Source organism: Magallana gigas, chromosome 1 (assembly GCF_963853765.1).
Source record: "Magallana gigas chromosome 1, xbMagGiga1.1, whole genome shotgun sequence".
Lineage (NCBI taxonomy): Eukaryota > Metazoa > Mollusca > Bivalvia > Ostreida > Ostreidae > Magallana > Magallana gigas.
Genome location: NC_088853.1, coordinates 12,443,964 through 12,465,116, shown reverse-complemented (window position 1 = coordinate 12,465,116; position 21,153 = coordinate 12,443,964). Strand labels below are relative to the sequence as shown.

Below are 21,153 nucleotides of genomic sequence, written 5' to 3'. Positions count from 1 at the left end.
CATGTATTCAGCGACAATCAAAGCCGTGCAATTTTTCATTTTATGTTTTACCTAAATCAATAATTGGTGAATGAAATATATTTTAAAACACATTCTTTCTCATAATTGCTGGGTTTTTTTTTTTTTTTGAAAATATTCCTCATCATTGCTGTTAATTTTTAAGAAAGGACAAGCACAAAACTCTTACCCCCACCCCCTTCTTAATGAACAAATACTCAAAGAACAATACATGAACAATGTAAATTCCTAGATTTTGAGTGTTGATCACAACAACAAATACTAAATTTGTCAAACATTTATTATTCATTTTTAAGGGAATATTGAAAAAATAACTCATAGTCAGGAAACTGTTAACAAATAAATCATGGTTTAAATAAATAATATTTGCATATTAAGATTAATTTTGACTGTTTAAGTTTTAAATATCATTGCTAATAATTAAAAAAAAAACAAGAGTTGCAAAATCCTTAGCTCAGATTCAACATATAAATACATGTACTAAGGTTAGGTATGTATATTTATAATTAACATATATAATCATGTTGATATTTCTGTTTGGAGGTTATAAATGCACATAATTGTTTTCCTCATACAAAATCATGCCGATTGTCTCCACATAAGAAAAGCTGGGTAACAGGCAGGAACATAGGGAGGTAGAACCAGCCAATTCACCAATTGATGCAGATAGTCTCACGCATAAGCCTACAAAGTTTAACATAACATTATATATTTTAGCACTTGCACTTTACAACAGTATAACCTAAACAATGTAAAATGACGAAAAATGAACTTTCACCCTGGGAAATCTTTTTTGATAAAATACAACCCTATGAGCAAAGAATTAGCCTCTGATGTTTATTCAAAGTTCTTGTAAACAATAGTGAACACAAAAGATGCCAAGATGGACACACCGTTACATAGAAGAATAATTGGAAATGCCACTTGGACATTTACATGTTATGATGTATTTTATGTTCTTTTTTCCTAAATTTTGATTTCTTTATATAATAAATATAAATATATATAATTATTAACATTACAGATTTTCTTGTGGCAATTAACAAATGTTCCCAATATACTGAAGAAAATCAAGAGAACTTAATACTCCAAGATGACTTACAATGTAGATATATAAATGTTTACAATAGCAGAAAGAACCCCCCCCCCCCCCCCCATTAAAACAATCTTTATCGTCAAGGGATAATGCTAAGCAATCAATGTTTGCGATATAGTGTATACTCTTAGAGCAAGTTTAATTACATTTCCAGCAGAATGAAAACACACAAATACATGCAGGGTAGTCTCCACCTACAGAATATATATGTAAGGCACTATTTTTTTTTAAATCGTACCAAAAACATGTTAAATGCAATTGGATAAATTCAACTTAGGGGCTGAAGCAGTTGATTGTAATGAGTCACTGGAGCATACAGCATATGGAATCAAACACCATGACACGGGTACCCGACATCTTTCACCTCTTCTACACAACAAAACAAGTAGTATAGGAGTCTACAAATGAAATACATGTATAAGCTACAGCGTAAATGAAATCATCAAATTACCAGTTATTTAGACTTGAACTCAAATTTTATGCAGCGATACAAGTAATAGTTGATCAATATGAAGTCTTTGAGGCTGGTGATCAGCTAATAAAGGTGTGAAAGACAAAAAATAGCACCTCGTATTTTGAAACCTCAAAGCTATCACTCTTTTTCTTTCTAGATAATGTATTCCGGTCAATTAAAACAAATAAAGTCAAAATTATACAGTGCACTACATAAAAGCTTTGAATCGACATAACCGCCTTAACTCCAGATAAGTCTCAACGAAATGTTTTGACTGACCCCTGTCATTGAAAGCAAGGTGTACAGTAATTGAATGAGGCGAGTTGAATGAAGGTGATAACAATCTAGTTGTAGCTATTAACAATGTATTGCTACCAAACAAGGATAACTGTATTGCTTAGAAAAATGTTTTAATTGTCTGCAAGGACAGTCAATGCGCCTGACAAATAATTTCATTTAAAAAATGTTCTGATAATTTAAACATGTTAAAAAAACCTGATCATGTTGATAGTTCAGATGACACGGGTACCCCGCACCTTTCATTTAAAAAAATGTTCTGATAAATTAAACATGTTAAACAACCTGCATGATCATGTTGATAGTTAAGACAGGTCAGCAAAACAATACAATATTAGAGACTCAGAGATAATAATTCCCACAACAATTGACCTATCTTGAATTTTTGTATCATCTTTTTTATTCTAGACCATAATTTTACATATACTGGTAATATAATTATGACACACTGTTATATTGAAATTAATTCTAAATAAAAATTAAGACTATTTAATGTCTATGTAAACAAGGTGAGCAGTGTGACATTTTTATTTGAAGCCACATGGATCAGCAGTCAGAAGTGATACTTTAAGGCAATTTGCCAGAGTAAAAATGATTTATTTTAATTAATTGGTACACATGCAAAAAACATAATATTGATTATATACCAGTCCATGTAAATATACCAACACAGTCTAAAACAGTGGCACTACTTATTATCTACATTGATACATGTAAGGCGTCGCTGATAAATAATCAATGTGGAACTGGAAGGTTGTGCATTCAGGTAAAATCTGATGTCTGATGGGGAAAAGCTGATAAATCGCCATCGACATTTATTTGTCCAAGACGTTTTCAACAAGTTGGATTTAAATACTCTTTAAATATTCTTTAAATAATAAGTTATATGCAATTAAAGTATTGATATACATAATCATTTGTGTAACAAAATGACATGCTAGTGCTATGAAAAGTAATAAAACTTCATTATTATTTACAACATGCGGTAGTAGGAAAACACATCTCGATCTGTACATCCCATTGTTGTTTCAGCATACAATAAGTACTGCGTTTACATTCTTTATCATACTGTTTGCGTTAGTTTATGGAATGATTTGTCCAATCCTTACCATATCTCCTGCATAGTTCGACATCCACACGCATAGTATCAATCCACAACATCTCGGCGCACATGTTTACATCAATTCTTGCCATTTTGCTATCAGCAAAAAATAGTCGACGCGTTACGGATCGATACAAGCGTCGGAAGGGAGCGGATCGGAACAAAACGACAATTAATGTTTTCATTGAAAATAAGTAAATAATGATCATTATTGCACAATGAGGGGTTTAATATTTGATTTAACTCTCTCTCAACAAGAAATTGAATCCAAAAACTAATCAACTACCAATAATAGATGTTATTTACGTTCAATTACATATCTAATGAATATTCATGAGTTCAAAGTTGATCAAAATAAGACCCGCCTCCAAATTCCAGCCTTAACTGTGCTGCGTATACAATATTTATAAATACCATTCCTTATTTGTACCTTTTTATGCAATTTTGTTTCATTGGTATTAACGAAGTTCCCCTTCACAAATAAATTGGAGAACTAGTTTTACCTTTCTAAAATGTCTATAGGATACAACTATAACTAAATATTCTTAAAATGATAAATGACTCGATCCCTATAAATTGACAAATGAACAATGTTACATGCAATAACAAATGTGTATGTCTAATATTCTATTGAATTATTCCAGTGATATGTTTTACAGATAACATCTTTTTCACATTCTAAAATATCATGGTACACATGATTAGGCTACACGCCACTATCATGAAGTTGCCATTTATTATATTAATAAAATAAAAACGATGTGGAAAAAAAAACCCAACAGAACTTTACAATTTTGTATTGTGTAAACATTTAAAAAAATGTTAGTTAAAAGGGTTTTTTTTCCTCCTCCTTCGGAACCTCATCATTTGGTTGTTCGTAAACCTAAAAATAAAACAATGCTGGCCTAAGTTTGTCAAAGATATAAATTCAATTGGAAACAGCCCAAATTAAACATCAAAATTATAAACCTTAGAATCATATATCTAATAACTAAATTATAGACTAAAAAAATCTGTCTTATGATGCATCACTTACGCATGATGCATTCATTCATTAAATATACTATTTATTATTGTATAAGGATAATCATCACCCTAATTGGTATAAATTGGCAATATTGATAATATTATCAAAACTTAATAAATGAAAGGTCATTCACTCTAACACCAAAGTACAGTATTGACACCTATACATCCATTTTAACCCTGCCCTAGAGTCCAAACACATATTCCAGGTGACATAAAAATGAAAATTTCAGTGGAGGACTTCATGTTAAACATAAGTTTAAGTCATTTTTATAGAAATATGTGAGAATAGAGAAGACATTTTGTAAACGTTATTTGTTTTAACACTACAAGACTTTAACCCGTACGTGCACGGGTTGACATTACATATCGGACATTTACGAAATAGGTACATCGACACACCTTATTATTGACATTTACATAACAAAGCTGTAAGCCCATAATTACATGTACAGGTATCCTATTAATTTCACTACACTTTCCATCGTCTCAATAATCTAACGGTGTAATTCACAGTAAAAAAAAATTCTTAATTTTAAAACGAATTATTTTAACCCCCCCCCCCCCTTACACAGATTGTGACGTTGTAGCAGCTTTACGTCATTTGCCGTTGTATGACGTTATTTTTTCCCCGCGGCGCTCTTGCAATAACGTGAAGGAAAACCCCGATCTATAAAGTAAAGTTTGCAGTGCACTAGTCACGCATTTCGTCGATAAATACTGAGTAGGTCGTTTTAATTATTGATTTTGTAGATATTGTGACTGTACATAACTTGAATTGGGGTAATCTGGTAATTGAATGGCCCTATTCAATTTGTTCAATTTTTAGACGGGGTCACGTGACCCCGTCTATTGTTGATGTCTTGACGTTGTTGTCACTTTCATTTCACACTGATGTCACAGGGGTATACCTCTTTCAGAGAATAGAGGCGCGTTCCAAAGATGGATGATAAAAATCTGATAAGTGGTTTAAAGAGGTTCGATCCTCTGATTTTGGGTAGCCATTTTAAAAAGTGTAGTAAGGGACTATATTTTGTGGCGGAAGGTTTTTAAGAAGAAAATGAACATTTTTCATAACTCAGTTGTTTTAGAGAACCCTAATTTTAGCTTTCTTATCTTCCGTGCCGACCAAATTTTCAGATAGTTTATGCATTGGAATATCTTCGTATTGTTTCAAAAAACATATTTCAACAATATTTCAATATTTCTATCGACATATATTGGCATGTTTAAGTGATATTTCATAAAAGTAAAGAAAAAAATTAACTCCAATTTACCCCTAAAATTAGCTTATTTCATGCCATATCTCAAAATTTTCTTTATAGACCCATACGTTTGGTTTTATTTTCTGAATATTTAAGTTTTTTTTGACAAGTTTGAGACTTTTAAATTACTTAATTGCATGTTGAATCGTTTATGAATAAAAATAGTATTTTTTCAGTGCAAAAGGTCAAAATATCAATAAAATGAAGAAATTGCAAACTTTTTCATTATGAGAATTTTAATTTTATTAATTCTAAATAATGTAAATTTGTATTTGATACCATGGTTCATTTCGATAAAAAAAATTATAGAGGGAAAGGCGTTTATGTGCAATTTGCACTTTCAGTGCAGAAAGGTCATATTAAATACACCGTAGCACCGAAAGGAGCATATAGACCCCAACATTTTGTTTTGAATTTTGGTTTAGATATGCGTCTAGATATTTAAAAAATACTTTAGAAAAAAACTTAGAGACTTTTGATCGCAGGATCCAACGTCCTTAAAGTTATTGGCACTATCGTAAGGGAATGTAAATAAAATATAAGAGGAAAGTACTCAGTTCTGTTGATTATTACAAAAGTCTCATTATCTTATTGCGAAGCAATATTAATAAAACTGTTTTGTAAAATCAATTAATGATTCTGGTGACCTCGTTTATTAGATAGGTACTGAAGCAGTTGAGTTATATCGTTAGTTTTTTTATAGGGGTTGTTGTTGTTTTGTTTTTGGGGGGTTATTTTGTGCTGACGAAATAAATTACAAACACAATAGCTTAAAATAGTTTTATATATGTGTTGAAAAATATCCCTCTAACAATTCAAAAGTCGGTTATGGAATCAAAAGAAAGATTTCATTATCTTTAACCTGTGTCATATTAAAAAGATGTCATTTAACGAGAGCAGTAAAGATCAATTTGCCCTGGCGACTTTTGCCACATGAAAACAATTTGAAAATAAATGAATTTATTTAAAATACATGCGTTCACCATATATAGGTCGCATATGAATCACAATGTATTTCTGTATCTACGCAGGCAGTGGTAATTTATCAAGGTTTAAATTCGCTGTCAAACGAATGAAAAAAGTCAAGGCAAATGCATGTCTTATTATGTATGTCACTTATAAGATACAATGTTCCGTACATCATCAAATGAATGCAGTTGATATATAAACTTCAGTCTAGGATGTTTTTTTTTAACGTTTGCATCTTGATAAATTTATGTATGAAATTTGATCTCAACAAACATTAATCTAAATTAAAATTCTAGAAGATAAAACCACACCAAGACAAAGGCAAAGAAAATACGCAATCTACAAACCTTTGTTTGGTAACAATAGGTGTTTTGTTATATCAAAATATCAAAAAATGAAACAGATGACTTAGAAACTGTGTAATCTTTCATTTCAAGTTAACTGAGATAAATCGAGTCGAAGTAAAAATATAAGTAACAAATATTTATTGATAATAATCGATATACATAATTGTCAAGATGCATGTCACAGACAGTAAATTATTTGTTTTTTCATGTGCAAGTCTTTTAATAAATAGAAATGAAACTAACCAAAAGTCCCGTCCATGAAGCATGGTCTTGACAAAAGATACGTAATAAATCATTTTGTAAATATGGCGTTTTGCAGTTTTCTGTTTCAAAATTACAATAATAATCATAAACACAATCCACATTTGTTTTTAAAGTTTTCATTCAGCATCTGGCGCAGTCTTTCCTGTTTGATATACCATGAATAATATAACATGAATTGTGTCTTACATTGTTATTAATTGTATGGCGGGTTGTTAGATAGTTATATTTTCTAATTTTTTACGTCTTCATGTGTTTTTCTGTTTAAGAAAATATTTTTAATAATTTAATAATTTAAATTTTTGAAAGTTTATTATGAAATACAATAAAAAAAAACAATTAGTGCTCCGTAACGTGTCTTCTGACAAGCCATGAGTTATGGTCGAATAAATATTAGCAAATACTCGTTATTCACTTAAATTAATAACATCCTTATTTTTTTCATTTTTATTGTCGATTTTCTCTTGTTCTTGTAATGACTTTCTTTGTGATTTTTTTTTCAATGCTATTGATAAATATTTTATCTTATAAACGTGAAAAAAACTATTTGATAAAAAATATTAAAAATTGAATTTAAAAAATACGATCAATGCCATCATAAAACCATTGCAATATAAAGACCAGAATATCGTTTACTGAAACAAAATGATTGATTGGTTTAATTTCAAGGAGATAGATATACTTAATAACTTTTCAACTTCAAAATTTAATAATTAAATTGGCACTTGTGCAGAAACAGTTGCTTAAATTTTTTTTTATTTTTCTTAATTTTAGTCACTAAATATTCAACTTAATTATTACTCGTTTCTTTTTGAAAGAATCGTTAAGTTATTATTGCTAATTAACAAGTGCCTATCTTAGAGCAAATCTAATAAACCAGTGCAGTAAGTTCCTAGCTAATTGGTTGTATGTCAAATCTGAGTCTGAATTAAAATTACATTTACGCAATTAAACTATTTGCTTACACAGGAAAAATTGAAGATTGTTGAAGTTTAGCATCATATCTTCATATCCGAAATTATTTAGTTAAAAGTACACCTATTAAAGAAAATGCCTAATACACAGCAGTAAAATATCTTACTTTCCAGTTTTAACTCTAAAATTAGATAATTGGCTGATTCTCCCCATCGGTCTAGGTCGCCACTGGATGAAATATCTGGTTTCAGCGCTGCGGAAACCCTTTGGAAACTCTGCGGAAACTTAAGGTTACTTTAAGTTTTCGACAGGTTTCAGCACGGAAACTTCAAGTTTCATTAGGTGTCCGCAGTGCTGAAACTTAGGCTGTCCATGAATCCAAATGGTTTCCGCAACGGAAACTTACTGAAACTTAAAGTTTCTGCATAGTTTCAATCTCCATATACGTTTGGGATACATATTGTTTACAAATGGTTTCCGCGACGGAAACTTACTGAAACTTGAAGTTTCTGCATAGTTTCAACCTCCATATACAATTGGGAAACATATTGTTTACAAAGGGTTTCCGCAACTGAAACTTACTGAAACTTTTTATATTTTTGCTTTCACAAAAGCTGAGCAAGATTTCTACTTTATGTAAAAACAAAACAATTTCAAACAGTTCCAAATTTATTTTGTTCAAAAATCTGAAATTGTTTCCAATAATAAATAAAATACAGCCAAGATACAATAATGGAGAAACATCCATATGGCAATTCCCTTATTAGGGACTTTTATTTAAAAAATGATAAAATTGCACAAGAAAAAAAACTCCCATAGAAATCTTTACATTTGTATTTTTTTTTATATCAATTAAATGCCTATCAAATCTCCCTTTAAAAATGCAACAAAGATCTTACTTTTTTTAAAATATGAATGCAATTTACAAAATAACTGCACGTACATGAATAAACAAAGAAAACTTCACTGTTACATGAACATGATACACTTGTCTCAATTTGTTTTGAACTACAATGAATATGTACACCATAAAATCTTTTTTAAAAGTCTAAAAAGTCCATCTTTAGAAAAAAAAAACAAAAACAAAAAAAAAAACCATACACTACAAGATAGTAATTGACTATAGAGGTATGACCAAGATTTGATTTGAATATGTATGTCAATTAATTCCAAAATGAGGTCAAAGTGACCCACTAACGAGTTGGGATAAACATTTTCTTTGTTAGTTATATAATCTAATGTTTTACAATAGAACAGGATTTGATATCATTTATTTGATAATCCATCAAGTCCAAAGTGAACTTCTCATTTCCACCCATGATGTACCAACTGATCAGATTTTGATATCATAAGCCTGTCAGTATTTAAGAGATGACCCAGAGGGAGATATGAAAAGCTTGGCCGATAAAAAGCTAACAATGGAGCAGTCTGTCAAATCATGTGGAAAAATATGATGTACACATTTAATTAATTATGCTGATTGCAACACACTTCATTCCTGATGAATAATCTTCTTTACACACGGTTTACTTTCCTACATTTCACTACTTTACCTACATTAATATTTTTAAATCCAAGATATGAAGTAAAATATACATTGTTTATATATGTCAAGTATTACTACATGTACATGTACTTGCTTTTTGTAGCATGAATGTATAAAGTACAAAGTATCACACAGATCATTCACCTTACAATTCTCATCAATACCAGCATTTTACTTATGATATAAAAGCTAATTCCAATATTAGTTACATAACACAAATTAAAATAAAGCCCACATGGAAACAACTTTCCATGAAAGTAATTTTGTTAGATAAAAATTGTAATACATGGGGTATATGTTGTCTTTATATATTTTCATATACGACATAATTGAATATTGTTTGGTGTATTTTATCATTTCTATGACCCATGCATTCATCTCCTAATGCAGTGTTTTTACATTTAAGATTGGTTTCTTAATTTTTCATATATTGCTGCAAATAAAAATTAAGTTATCAATAAATGTTTAAACAAAGAAAATGGAAAAAAAAAGTAGTTAACACTTATCAACTTGGAGCCAGGAGGTGTGAGGATATATGTCACATGGAGTCTAATATTTCATGCAATATTTGCAAATATAACAGATTATTTAAGAAAATGAAAGTTAATATATGCAAGATCTAATCAATCATTTAATAAGTCAAAACCATGTGATTTTCTAAGATTCTAGCTTACAGACAGACATTGTTATATACTGGTATTTGATCATATAAAAAAAGTACCATTATAGTTTGTAGGTTTTTTGGAATAAGAATACTTTACAGTTAAAAAGTCTTGTTCTGCAGAGGTTTAGTTGGGTCGTAGAGATGTGTCCATTCGAATCAATAAGGAGTGTCCTTGGCTGTTGTTGATGTAACCTGAGTCGTAGTTTATGGAAATAGGCCTTTTTGGGGGATTTTCGAGCATTGTCCCGACCGGTGAAGCACTCATATGATCACATCATGGTTACAGCAGACTTAGTAGTTCTGGGCAGTGGTAGCATTAAAATTCTTCTTCTTGCGATGAACTTGTTCCTATCACTGGGCTGTACTTTATGGCTGTTCTATTTATCTTAAACAAGAATAATAAGGTTTCATTTAGATTGTTAAACAATAAACGTTCAGCCTAACATGTAATAAAAGCATTCTGGATAACATTCTGAATACAGAACACTGGATGAAATATCTGGTTTCAGCACTGCGGAAACCCTTTGGAAACTCTGCGGAAACTTAAGGTTACTTTAAGTTTCCGACAGGTTTCAGCACGGAAACTTCAAGTTTCATTAAGTTTCCGCAGTGCTGAAACTTAGGCTGTCCATGAATCCAAATGGTTTCCGCAACGGAAACTTACTGAAACTTGAAGTTTCTGCATAGTTTCAATCTCCATATACGTTTGGGATACATATTGTTTACAAATGGTTTCCGCGACGGAAACTTACTGAAACTTGAAGTTTCTGCATAGTTTCAACCTCCATATACAATTGGGAAACATATTGTTTACAAAGGGTTTCCGCAACTGAAACTTACTGAAACTTTTTATATTTTTGCTTTCACAAAAGCTGAGCAAGGTTTCTACTTTATGTAAAAACAAAACAATTTCAAACAGTTCCAAATTTATTTTGTTCAAAAATCTGAAATTGTTTCCAATAATAAATAAAATACAGCTAATATACAATAATGAAGAAACATCCATATGGCAATTCCCTTATTAGGGACTTTTATTTAAAAAATGATATAATTGCACAAGAAAAAAAAACTCCCATAGAAATCTTTACATTTGTATTTTTTTTTCATCTCGATTAAATGCCTATCAAATCTCCCTTTAAAAATGCAACAAAGATCTTACTTTTTTAAAAATATGAATGCAATTTACAGAATAACTGCACGTACATGAATAAACAAAGAAAACTTCACTGTTACATGAACATGATACACTTGTCTCAATTTGTTTTGAACTACAATGAATATGTACACCATAAAATATTTTTGAAAAGTCTAAAGTATCCATCTTTAAAAAAAAAATACACTACAAGATAGTAGTTGACTATAGAGGTATGACCCAGATTTGATTTGAATATGTCAATAAATTCCAAAATGAGGTCAAAGTGACCCACTTACAAGTTGGGATAAACCTTTTCTTTGTTAGTAATATAAGCTAATGTTTTACAATAGAACAGGATTTGATATCATTTTTTTGATAATCCATTAAGTCCAAAGTGAACTTTTCATTTCCACTCATGATGTACCAACTGATCAGATTTTAATATCATAAGCCTGTCAGTATTTTTAAAATAGATGACCCAGAGGAAGATATGAAAAGCTTGTTGGCCAATAAAAAGCTAACAATGGAGCAGTCTGTCAAATCATGTGCAAAAATATGATGTACACATTTAATTAATTATGCTGATTGCAACACACTTCATTCCTGATGAATATTCTTCTTTACACACGGTTTACCTTCCTACATTTCACTACTTTACCTACATTAATATTTTTAAATCCAAGACATGAAGTAAAATATACATTGTTAATATGACAAGTATTATTACAAGTACATGTACTTGCTTTTTGTAGCATGAATGTATAAAATACAAAGTATCACACAGATCATTCACCTTACACTTCTCATCAATACCAGCATTTTACTTACGATATAAAAGCTAATTCCAATTATATATTAGTTACATAACACAGATTAAAATAAAACCCACATGGAAACAACTTTCCATCCAAGTAATTTTGTTATATAAAAATTGTAATACATGGGGTATATGTTGTCTTTATATTTTTTCATATACGACATAATTGAATATTGTTTGGTGTATTTTATCATTTCTATGACCCATGCATTCATCTTCTAATGCAGTGTTTTTACATTTAAGATTGGTTTCTTAATGTTTCAAATATTACTGCAAATAAAAACTAATTTATCAATAAATGTTTAAACAAAGAAAATGGAAAATAAAGTAGTTAACACTTATCAACTTCGAGGTGTGAGGATATATGTTACATAGAGTCTAATATTTTATGCAATATTTGCAAATATAACAAATTATTTAAGAAAATGAAAGTTAATATCTGCAAGGTCTAATCAATCATTTAATAAGTCAAAACCATGTGATTTTCTAAGATTCTAGCTTACAGACAGACATTGTAATATACTGGTATTTGATCATATAAAAAAAGTACTTTTATAGTTTATAGGTTTTTTGAAATGAGAATACTTTACAGTTAAAAAGTCTTGTTCTGCAGAGGTTTAGTCGGGTTGTAGAGATGTGTCCATTCGAATCAATAAGGAGTGTCCTTGGCTGTTGTTGATGTAACCCAAGTCGTAGTTTATGGAACTAGGCCTTTTGGGGGGACTTTCGAGCATTGTCCAGACCGGTGAAGCACTCATATGATCACATCATGGCTACAGCAGACTTAGTAGTTCTGGACAGTGGTAGCATTAAAATTCTTCTTCTTGCGATGAACTTGTTCCTTTCACTTGGCTGTACTTTGTCTGTTATATTTATCTTAAACATGAATAATAAAGTTTCATTTAGATTTTTAAACAATAAACATAAGTCATTCAGCCTAACATGTAATAAAAGCATTCTGAATAAAATTCTGAATACAGAAGCTACTATGCAGTTGCCAGTTGCTGTTTAAACTATGTCATATAATGACTACAGTAGTATCTGGTCTAAAATGTTTCATTTTATGTTTGAAGCTATGTTATTTTCATTTTGATTCAATTATTGTTTGTTGAACAATGGAAAAACTTATCAACAGTACGTGTGTTTCACCCCCCCCCCCCCATCAACCTCCTTTTCAAGAACTTAGACCTGGATTTCCAAAAAATTACTACAGTAAATTATAAACATCCAACACATGTATAAGTTAATGGTGAAAATAATCAATTTCAAAGCAATACCTTGCGTTCACATCGTCCAGCTGGTCAAAACATTCACCCGAATCACCGAACAGAGGATGCAACTAATCACCGGAAACATTGACTTTGTATGCTGTCAATGCTGAAAAAGAAAAACGTGAAAGATTTCATTTTCCGGATTTAATTAATAAATTTTTTTCGTTACATTTAGAGTTTGTAAATTGTATAATGTGCGAAAGATTCATTGTTCGTGTTGTTTACCAACCAAGCATTCATATATTAGGGACGTTTATATAATTATATATGTGTATATACCCTGGATAATCTTGATTATCATGCATAATGATAAAGTTGGTTAATGGTTAACTTGGTCAAAACGTATATTTAAAAGAAATACGGTAATAAAAATTAAAACGCCGAACCAAGAAAGTTTGAAAAAATGACGCCATCTTGATTTGATGGCACGAGATCTCGTTTACAAATGAGAGATAAATTAGAGTCTTGAAAATGTTATTGGGAGTATCTATATTGTGAATTAAGTTACCTTGACATGAGTTCTTCGTTCCTGCATTATCTCCTTGTTGTAGAGGCTATTAATGCTTCTCAATTCTCCATTTTACAACAGCACCTTCTTGTCCATTTTAACCTTCGCTCGGACTCATAAAGTGCGCCAATACTGACCAATCAGAACCCGCTAAATCTTTGAAAAGTGCATCTTGGGATAGTTTAAAATGAATAATGTTTAATCAAAATTATCATTTTTTACCGAATAGTATACTTTTTACATGTATATTTATTTTAAATAAGAACTGTCGGGGTCAGTATTTCCTGGTTAAATACGACAAAGTATTGGCGTGTGTTTGTTACAATTGTATTTGTAACACGTGATTAACCAAAAAAAAAAATGGCCGACCGTTTGTTTACAAATGTCTAATGAAATTAAACAAGTTTTAATGAGACATATGTATCAGATTTTGTCTTTAACTATATTTTATTTACATGTACTGATGATTTTGCCAAACTAGATATGATAGAGCCATATATAGTTTACTGACAAGTTAGTCTTGACTTGTCCAATTTTCACCGCGATTCTAAGCACGGTCATATTCTTATTCAAAACAGAGAGGTGTGAAAATATTATGTTCATCACAGAGCAGGTTCTGCATGAACACACAGAAATCACAAATATAATTAGATGCCGATCAATTAACGGGGTCCGGTTAACAGCGTTCACCCGTACGGTGAATTTACAACTACGATGAATTGATGGCAATCATTTTACAGTTACACATGTGTACTGATTGGTCATGCGATGAACAGTACGTTAAGAATACTTATGAAATTAAAATACAAACGCGTTAAACAAGCCGGGAAGTAAGACGTACACGTCGGACTGATATATAAACAAAATATAATTTTAAATATTTGGTATACTTTCTACATCAAATGTTTACGAATGTATAATCATATTTTATAAAATGGGATTAAAATCACGTGCACCACATGGCTAGTGCTGGATTTTAAACTGATTTTGTAATATAACGTATAACGTCAGTAAAATTATAAATAATGCTTATTTTATCTTATAACAGAAACATGTGCATGTTTCATAAACATGTATCAATATCTGTGTTTACAGTACATAAAGTAAATACAAAGTATAGAAATGCACGAATCACATAGGGGTCGAACCCGGGGGGGGGGGGGGGCTTAGTGCAAAGTTAGACTTAACCAATAGGCATATAGCCCCCCCCCCCCACTTTTTCTCGCCGGAATTGTAATTGTTCCTAAATTTACCTTAAAAGATTGAGAAGTTGGAGTAATAGGCATGCTAGCCCCCCCCCCCGACACGGATTAGGAATTTCATGATTTTGGTAAAAAAAATTTGGGTAGGGAAATTTATTTTCGGAAGTATATAGTATAGGTATAACCCCCCCCCCCCCCCCCGACACGGATTAGGAATTTCATGATTTTGGTAAAAAAAATTTGGGTAGGGAAATTTATTTTCGGAAGTATATAGTATAGGTATACCCCCCCCCCCCCCCCCCCCCACACGGATTAGGATTTTCATGATTTTGGGAATTACGGTTTTTTTTAGGGTTTTTCCTGATTATTTCTGAGGATTAGTCTAGCCCCCCCCCCCCACTTTCAATTTGCTTCCGACGCCAGTGAATCATGATACAGTCATACATGCAGTAAAGTCTGAAATGCATGTAAATAATTAAACAATTATTATATTAGACTCAAACTCCAAGTGGGTTTTACTTGTTATTATCAACTGTAGAATAAAACATGTGTTGGCGTGGTATTAAAAAAGAAATGAATTAGCCCTAAACTTCAGGTTGTACGAATATTTGGTACGATTTGTAAAAAATTACAACGACTTTACCTTAATTTGTTTGCTTAATTAGTTACTGTACCTCAAGGTTCATTCAAATGATAACTAAATGATTTTAAAAGAAGGAGTCTTACAAAATAGGTATATTAATTTGTTTTACTAAATAATTATAATTTACTTATCAGTTTTACTAACTCAGGTACACACAAATTGAAAAAAAAAAATTCCCGGCGGGCTCCAGTTATAAACTCACGCTTCGTACTGTGTATATGTTATGTAACAGTCTTTTGTTCACTCCTGACAGAAAAAACCATGCAATCCACACAGAATATACAGGAAAATCACAAAGGAGGTCACCTGGACAAAGAATGTATACACATGTATACACGTGCCAGAGTACCTAAGATTAATGATTTCATCATATGCATTAAACAAGATCAGACATCAGTTTTTCTTTTCAAATTCAATTAATTACTTAGTAAGGTTCTTAATCGCCTTATTTGCCACATTTGAAGATAGTTACATGTATACATATAGTTTCAGTCACGCTGAAACCTTACTATACATTTTAGTATGTACGGATTCATTATCATTAGGCTAGAATTAAACTTAAACCTGTTGAAAATAAATGATATCACTATTAAACTCAAATCAATTTTAGTAATAGTTTCAGCAATGCGTAAACCATCAGGAATCTTAACTTAAAGTTTCAGCATACTGAAACCTAGCAGAAATGTTCTGAAACTGATTGATATTTCCATAATAATTTACACAACTTTTCACATGATTCAAATTTAGTTTCCGCATTGCGGAAACCATCAGGAATCTTAACTTAAAGTTTCAGCATACTGAAACCTAGCGGAAATGTTCTGAAACTGATTGATATTTCCATAAAAATTTACACAACTATTCACACGATTCAAATTTAGTTTCCGCATTGCGGAAACCATCAGGAATCTTAGACTTAAGTTTCTGCTGACTGAAACCTAACGGATACTTGCTGAATCGATATAATGGTTTCCGCATTGCGGAAACTATACATGAAACTTCAACTTCAAGTTTCAGCAAGGTTTCCATATAGTTTCAGTTTTGCTGAAACTTGATTTTTCATCCAGTGGAAGCTACTATAAAGTTGCCAGTTGCTGTTTAAACTATGTCATAACTATGAAAATAAGTGTGTTTCACACCCCCCCCCCCCCCATCAACCCCCTTTTCAAGAACTTAGACCTGGATTTCCCAAAAATTACTACAGTAAATTATAAACATCCAACACATGTATATGTTAATGGTGATAAGAATCAATTTCAAAGCAATACCTTGCGTTCACATCGTCCAGCTGGTCAAAACATTCACCCGCATCACCGAACAGAGGATGCAACTAGTCACCGGAAACATTAACTTTCTATGCTGTCAATGCTGAAAAAGAAAAACGTGAAAGATTTCATTTTCCGGATTTAATTAATAATTTTGTTTTAAATATTTACGTTACATTTAGAGTTTGTAAATTCAAATGTGCAAAAGATTCATTGTTCGTCTTGTTTACCAACCAAGCATTCATATATTAGGGACGTTTATATAATTATATATGTGTATACCCTGGATAATCTTGATTTTCATGCACATAAAGTTGGTTAATGGTTAACTTGGTCAAAACGTATATTTTAAAGGGATACGGTAATAAAAATTAAAATGCCGAACCAAGTTTGAAAAAATGACGCCATCTTGATTTGATGGCGCGAGATCTTGTTTACAAATGAGAGATAAATAAGAGCCTTGAAAATGTTATTCGGAGTATCTATATTGTGAATTAAGTTACCTTGACATGAGTTCTTCGTTCCTGCATTATCTCCTTGTTGTAGAGGCTATTAATGCTTCTCAATTTTCCATTTTTCAACAGCACCTTCTTGTCCATTTTAACCTTCGCTCGGACTCATAAAGTGCGCCGATACTGACCAATCACAACCCGCTAAATCTTGGAAAAGTGCATCTTGGGATAGTTTAAAATGAATAATATTTAATCAAAATTATCATTTTTTACCAAATAGTATACTTTTTACATGTATATTTATTTTAAATAAGAACTGTCGGACTCAGTATTTCCTGGTTAAATACGACAAAGTATGGGCGTGTGTTTGTTACAATTGTATCTGTAACACGTGATTAACAAAAAAAAATGTCCGACCGTTTGTTTACAAATGTCTTATGAAATTAAACAAATTCTAATGAGACATATGTATCAGATTTTGTCTTTAACTATATTTTATTTACATGTACTGATGATTTTGCCAAACTAAATATGATAGAGCCATATATAGTTTACTGACAAGTTAGTCTTGACTTGTCCAATTTTCACCGCGATTCTAAGCACGGCCATATTCTTATTCAAAATATAGAGGTGTGAAAATATTATGTTCATCACAGAGCAGGTTCTGCATGAACACACAGAAATCACAAATATAATTAGATGCCGATCAATTAACGGGGTCCGGTTAACAGCGTTCACCCGTACGGTGAATTTACAACTACGATGAATTGATGGCAATTATTTTACAGTTACACATGTGCACTGATTGGTCATACGATGAACAGTACGTTAAGAATACTTATGAAATCAAAATACAAACGCGTTAAACAAGCCGGGAAGTAAGACGTACACGTCGGACTGATATTTAAACAAAATATAATTTTAATTATTTAGTATACTTTCTACATCAAATGTATACGAATGTATAATCAAATTTTAAAAATGGGGTTAAAATCACGTGCACCACATGGCTAGCGCTGGATTTCAAACTGATTTTGTAATACAACGTAAAACTATAAATAATGCTTATTATATCTTATAACAGAAACAAATGCATGTTTCATAAACATGTATCAATATCTGTGTTTACAGTACAGAAAGTAAATACAAAGTATAGAAATGCACGAATCATTTAGGCGTCGAACGGGGGGGGGGGCGCTTAGTGCAAAGTTACACTTAACCATTAGGCACATAGCCCCCCCCCACTTGTAATTGTTCCTAAATTTACCTTGAAAGATTGAGAAGTTGGAGTAATAGGCATACTAGCCCTCCCCCCCCCCCCCCGACACGGATTAGAAATTTCATGATTTTGGGAAACAAATTTTGTGTAGGGAAATTTATTTTCGGAAGTATATAGTATAGGTAACACCCCCCCCCCCCCCCCCCCCCCATGGATTAGGATTTTTATGATTTTGGGAATTAGGGTTTTTCCTCAATATTTCTGAGGATTAGTCTAGCCCCTCCCCCCTCCCCACTTTCAATTTGCTTCCGATGCCAGTGAATCATGATACAGTCATACATGTAGTGAAGTCTGAAATGCATGTAAATAATTAAACAATTACTATATTAGACTCAAACTCCAAGTGGGTTTTACTTGTTATTATCAACTGTAGAATGAAAAAAAAATTCCTGTGTACATGTGTTGGCATGGTATTAAAAAAGAAATGAATTAGCTCTAAACTTCAGGTTGTACGAATATTTGGTATGATTGTAAAAATTTACAACGACTTTATCTTAATTTGTTTGCTTAATCAGTTACTGTACCTCAAGGTTCATTCAAATGATAACTAAACGATTTAAGAAGGAGTCTTACAAAATAGGTATATTAATTTATTTTACTAAATAATTATAATTTACTTATCAGTTTTACTAACTCAGGTACACACAAATTGAAAAAAAATTCCCGCCGGGCTCCAGTTATAAACTCACGCTTCGTACTGTGTATATGTTATGTAACAGTCTTTTGTTCACTCCTGACAGAAAAAACCCTGCAATCCACACAGAATATATAGGAAAATCACAGAGGAGGTCACCTGGACAAAGAATGTATACACATGTATACACGTGCCCGAGTACCTAAGATTAATGATTTTATCATATGCATTAAACAAGATCAGACATCAGTTTTTCTTTTCAAATTCAATTAATTACTTAGTAAGGTTCTTAATCGCCTTATTTGCCACATTTGAAGATAGTTACATGTAAACATATAGTTTCAGTCACGCTGAAACCTTACTATACATTTTAGTATGTACGGATTCATTATCATTAGGCTAGAATTAAACTTAAACCTGTTGAAAATAAAAGATATTATCACTATTAAACTCAAATCAATTTTAGTAATAGTTTCAGCAATGCGTAAACCATTTGGAATCTTAACTTAAAGTTTCAGCATACTGAAACCTAGCGGAAATGTTCTGAAACTGATTGATATTTCCATAATAATTTACGCAACTTTTCACACGATTCAAATTTAGTTTCCGCATTGCGGAAACCATCAGGAATCTTAGACTAAAGTTTCTGCTGACTGAAACCTAACGGATACTTGCTGAATCGATATAATGGTTTCCGCATTGCGGAAACTATACATGAAACTTCAACTTCAAGTTTCAGCAAGGTTTCCATATAGTTTCAGTTTTGCTGAAACTTGATTTTTCATCCAGTGATACAACAATGATAAACAAAATTTCTTTTATTCGCACATTTGATGTTTTTAACTTGATTAAAGATCAGCTTTTCTTTAAAATCCCTTGGTTTGCTTTGGATCAGGCTAGGGTTGACAAAAGTTCGTTCTGGCAGACTTTAAAATAGTTCCGGGGTTAGCTTGGGTTTGGTCGGCACTATTTGTAAAAGGAGGTTAAGTTACTGAAAAAATGAGGATCACAGCGGTAGTTAAAATACGTTTTTCCATTAAAAACAGTTACAATCACACGTGAAACAAGAGACAAGCGAGCTGACTGTAATTAACTGTTTACATATAATATATTACATCTTAAATCTGTAAGCCTAATGCTTATTAGGAAATCGATTCAATTTTTTGTTGCTAATATGATTTATTCAAATCATAATTTTTGTATACACACACGCCCACACAATATTTCTCATTTCTTTTTCCCTCTTCTCTCTATCTCTCTCTTTATTTCTCTCGGTGTGGATGTAATGACATTTTCCCCATATACATAATTTATTAAGCATCGATAATATGTTATATTCTAAGCCCATTTGAAACTAATAATTTGACTTTCCAAAAACTAATTAGGATTTATAAAATCTGTAATGAGCTCGGTCACGTGTAGGTAGGTAGTGTTCAATCAGGTAATATACAGACTTATTTATATTCTTTTTTAAGTCTCAGCCACCGTTTTCATTGGGCGTGAAAGCATTGAAGGTAAAATGTAAACTATCTTTGTAATTCATGTTACACCGAGGTCACTTGTCATAGCACTGAAATACCTGTAAACAGTGTTCAGTCTTTGAAAATTGCATATTAACATTCAGCTTTTCAAATCAAATTTAAAAAACGCATCTAAGGAAAACAAATATTTTTTTTTAATTCTAGAAAGTAAAACTGCACATCATGATGAGTTTATCGAATTAGTTTTTTTTTTACCAATTTATTTTAAAGATAGTATCGTTACGAAGACCGCTGTTAAGAATCTTTAAACTAACGTCCTACTACTAAAAAAGTCATGTTTTCTTTGTTTGAGCAAAGAAATTATATTTAATACTATAATTAAAAGCAAAAAGTCACATTCAAGGTTTTTCTTGCTTGATAAGTATATGTGCCTTTCCTGTTCAAGTACGCATAACTTTTAACAAGCACTTGATTTAATGAATTGTTGCTGTCAGCCATTTACTGGTCAA

The 21,153-nt window shown here is 31.5% G+C and overlaps 2 long non-coding RNA genes across 3 annotated transcripts; both read right to left on the bottom strand.

Annotated features, from left to right (window-relative positions):
- Positions 1-317: 317 nt before the first annotated feature.
- On the bottom strand, positions 318-3,104 carry LOC117685956 (uncharacterized). Its single transcript, XR_010713601.1, has 3 exons — positions 2,975-3,104; positions 1,353-1,512; positions 318-702 (listed from the first exon to the last, which is right to left on the bottom strand). It is a non-coding gene; the product is annotated as an uncharacterized lncRNA (long non-coding RNA).
- A 6,945-nt stretch (positions 3,105-10,049) lies between these two features.
- LOC136274999 (uncharacterized) lies at positions 10,050-14,242 on the bottom strand. 2 transcript variants are annotated; one of them, XR_010713599.1, is made up of 3 exons: positions 13,692-14,242; positions 13,190-13,289; positions 10,050-10,345 (listed from the first exon to the last, which is right to left on the bottom strand). It is a non-coding gene; the product is annotated as an uncharacterized lncRNA (long non-coding RNA). The 2 variants fall into 2 exon arrangements; XR_010713597.1 differs by lacking the exon at positions 10,050-10,345 and adding an exon at positions 10,448-12,788 and having other exon boundaries at positions 13,692-14,236.
- Positions 14,243-21,153: the final 6,911 nt, after the last annotated feature.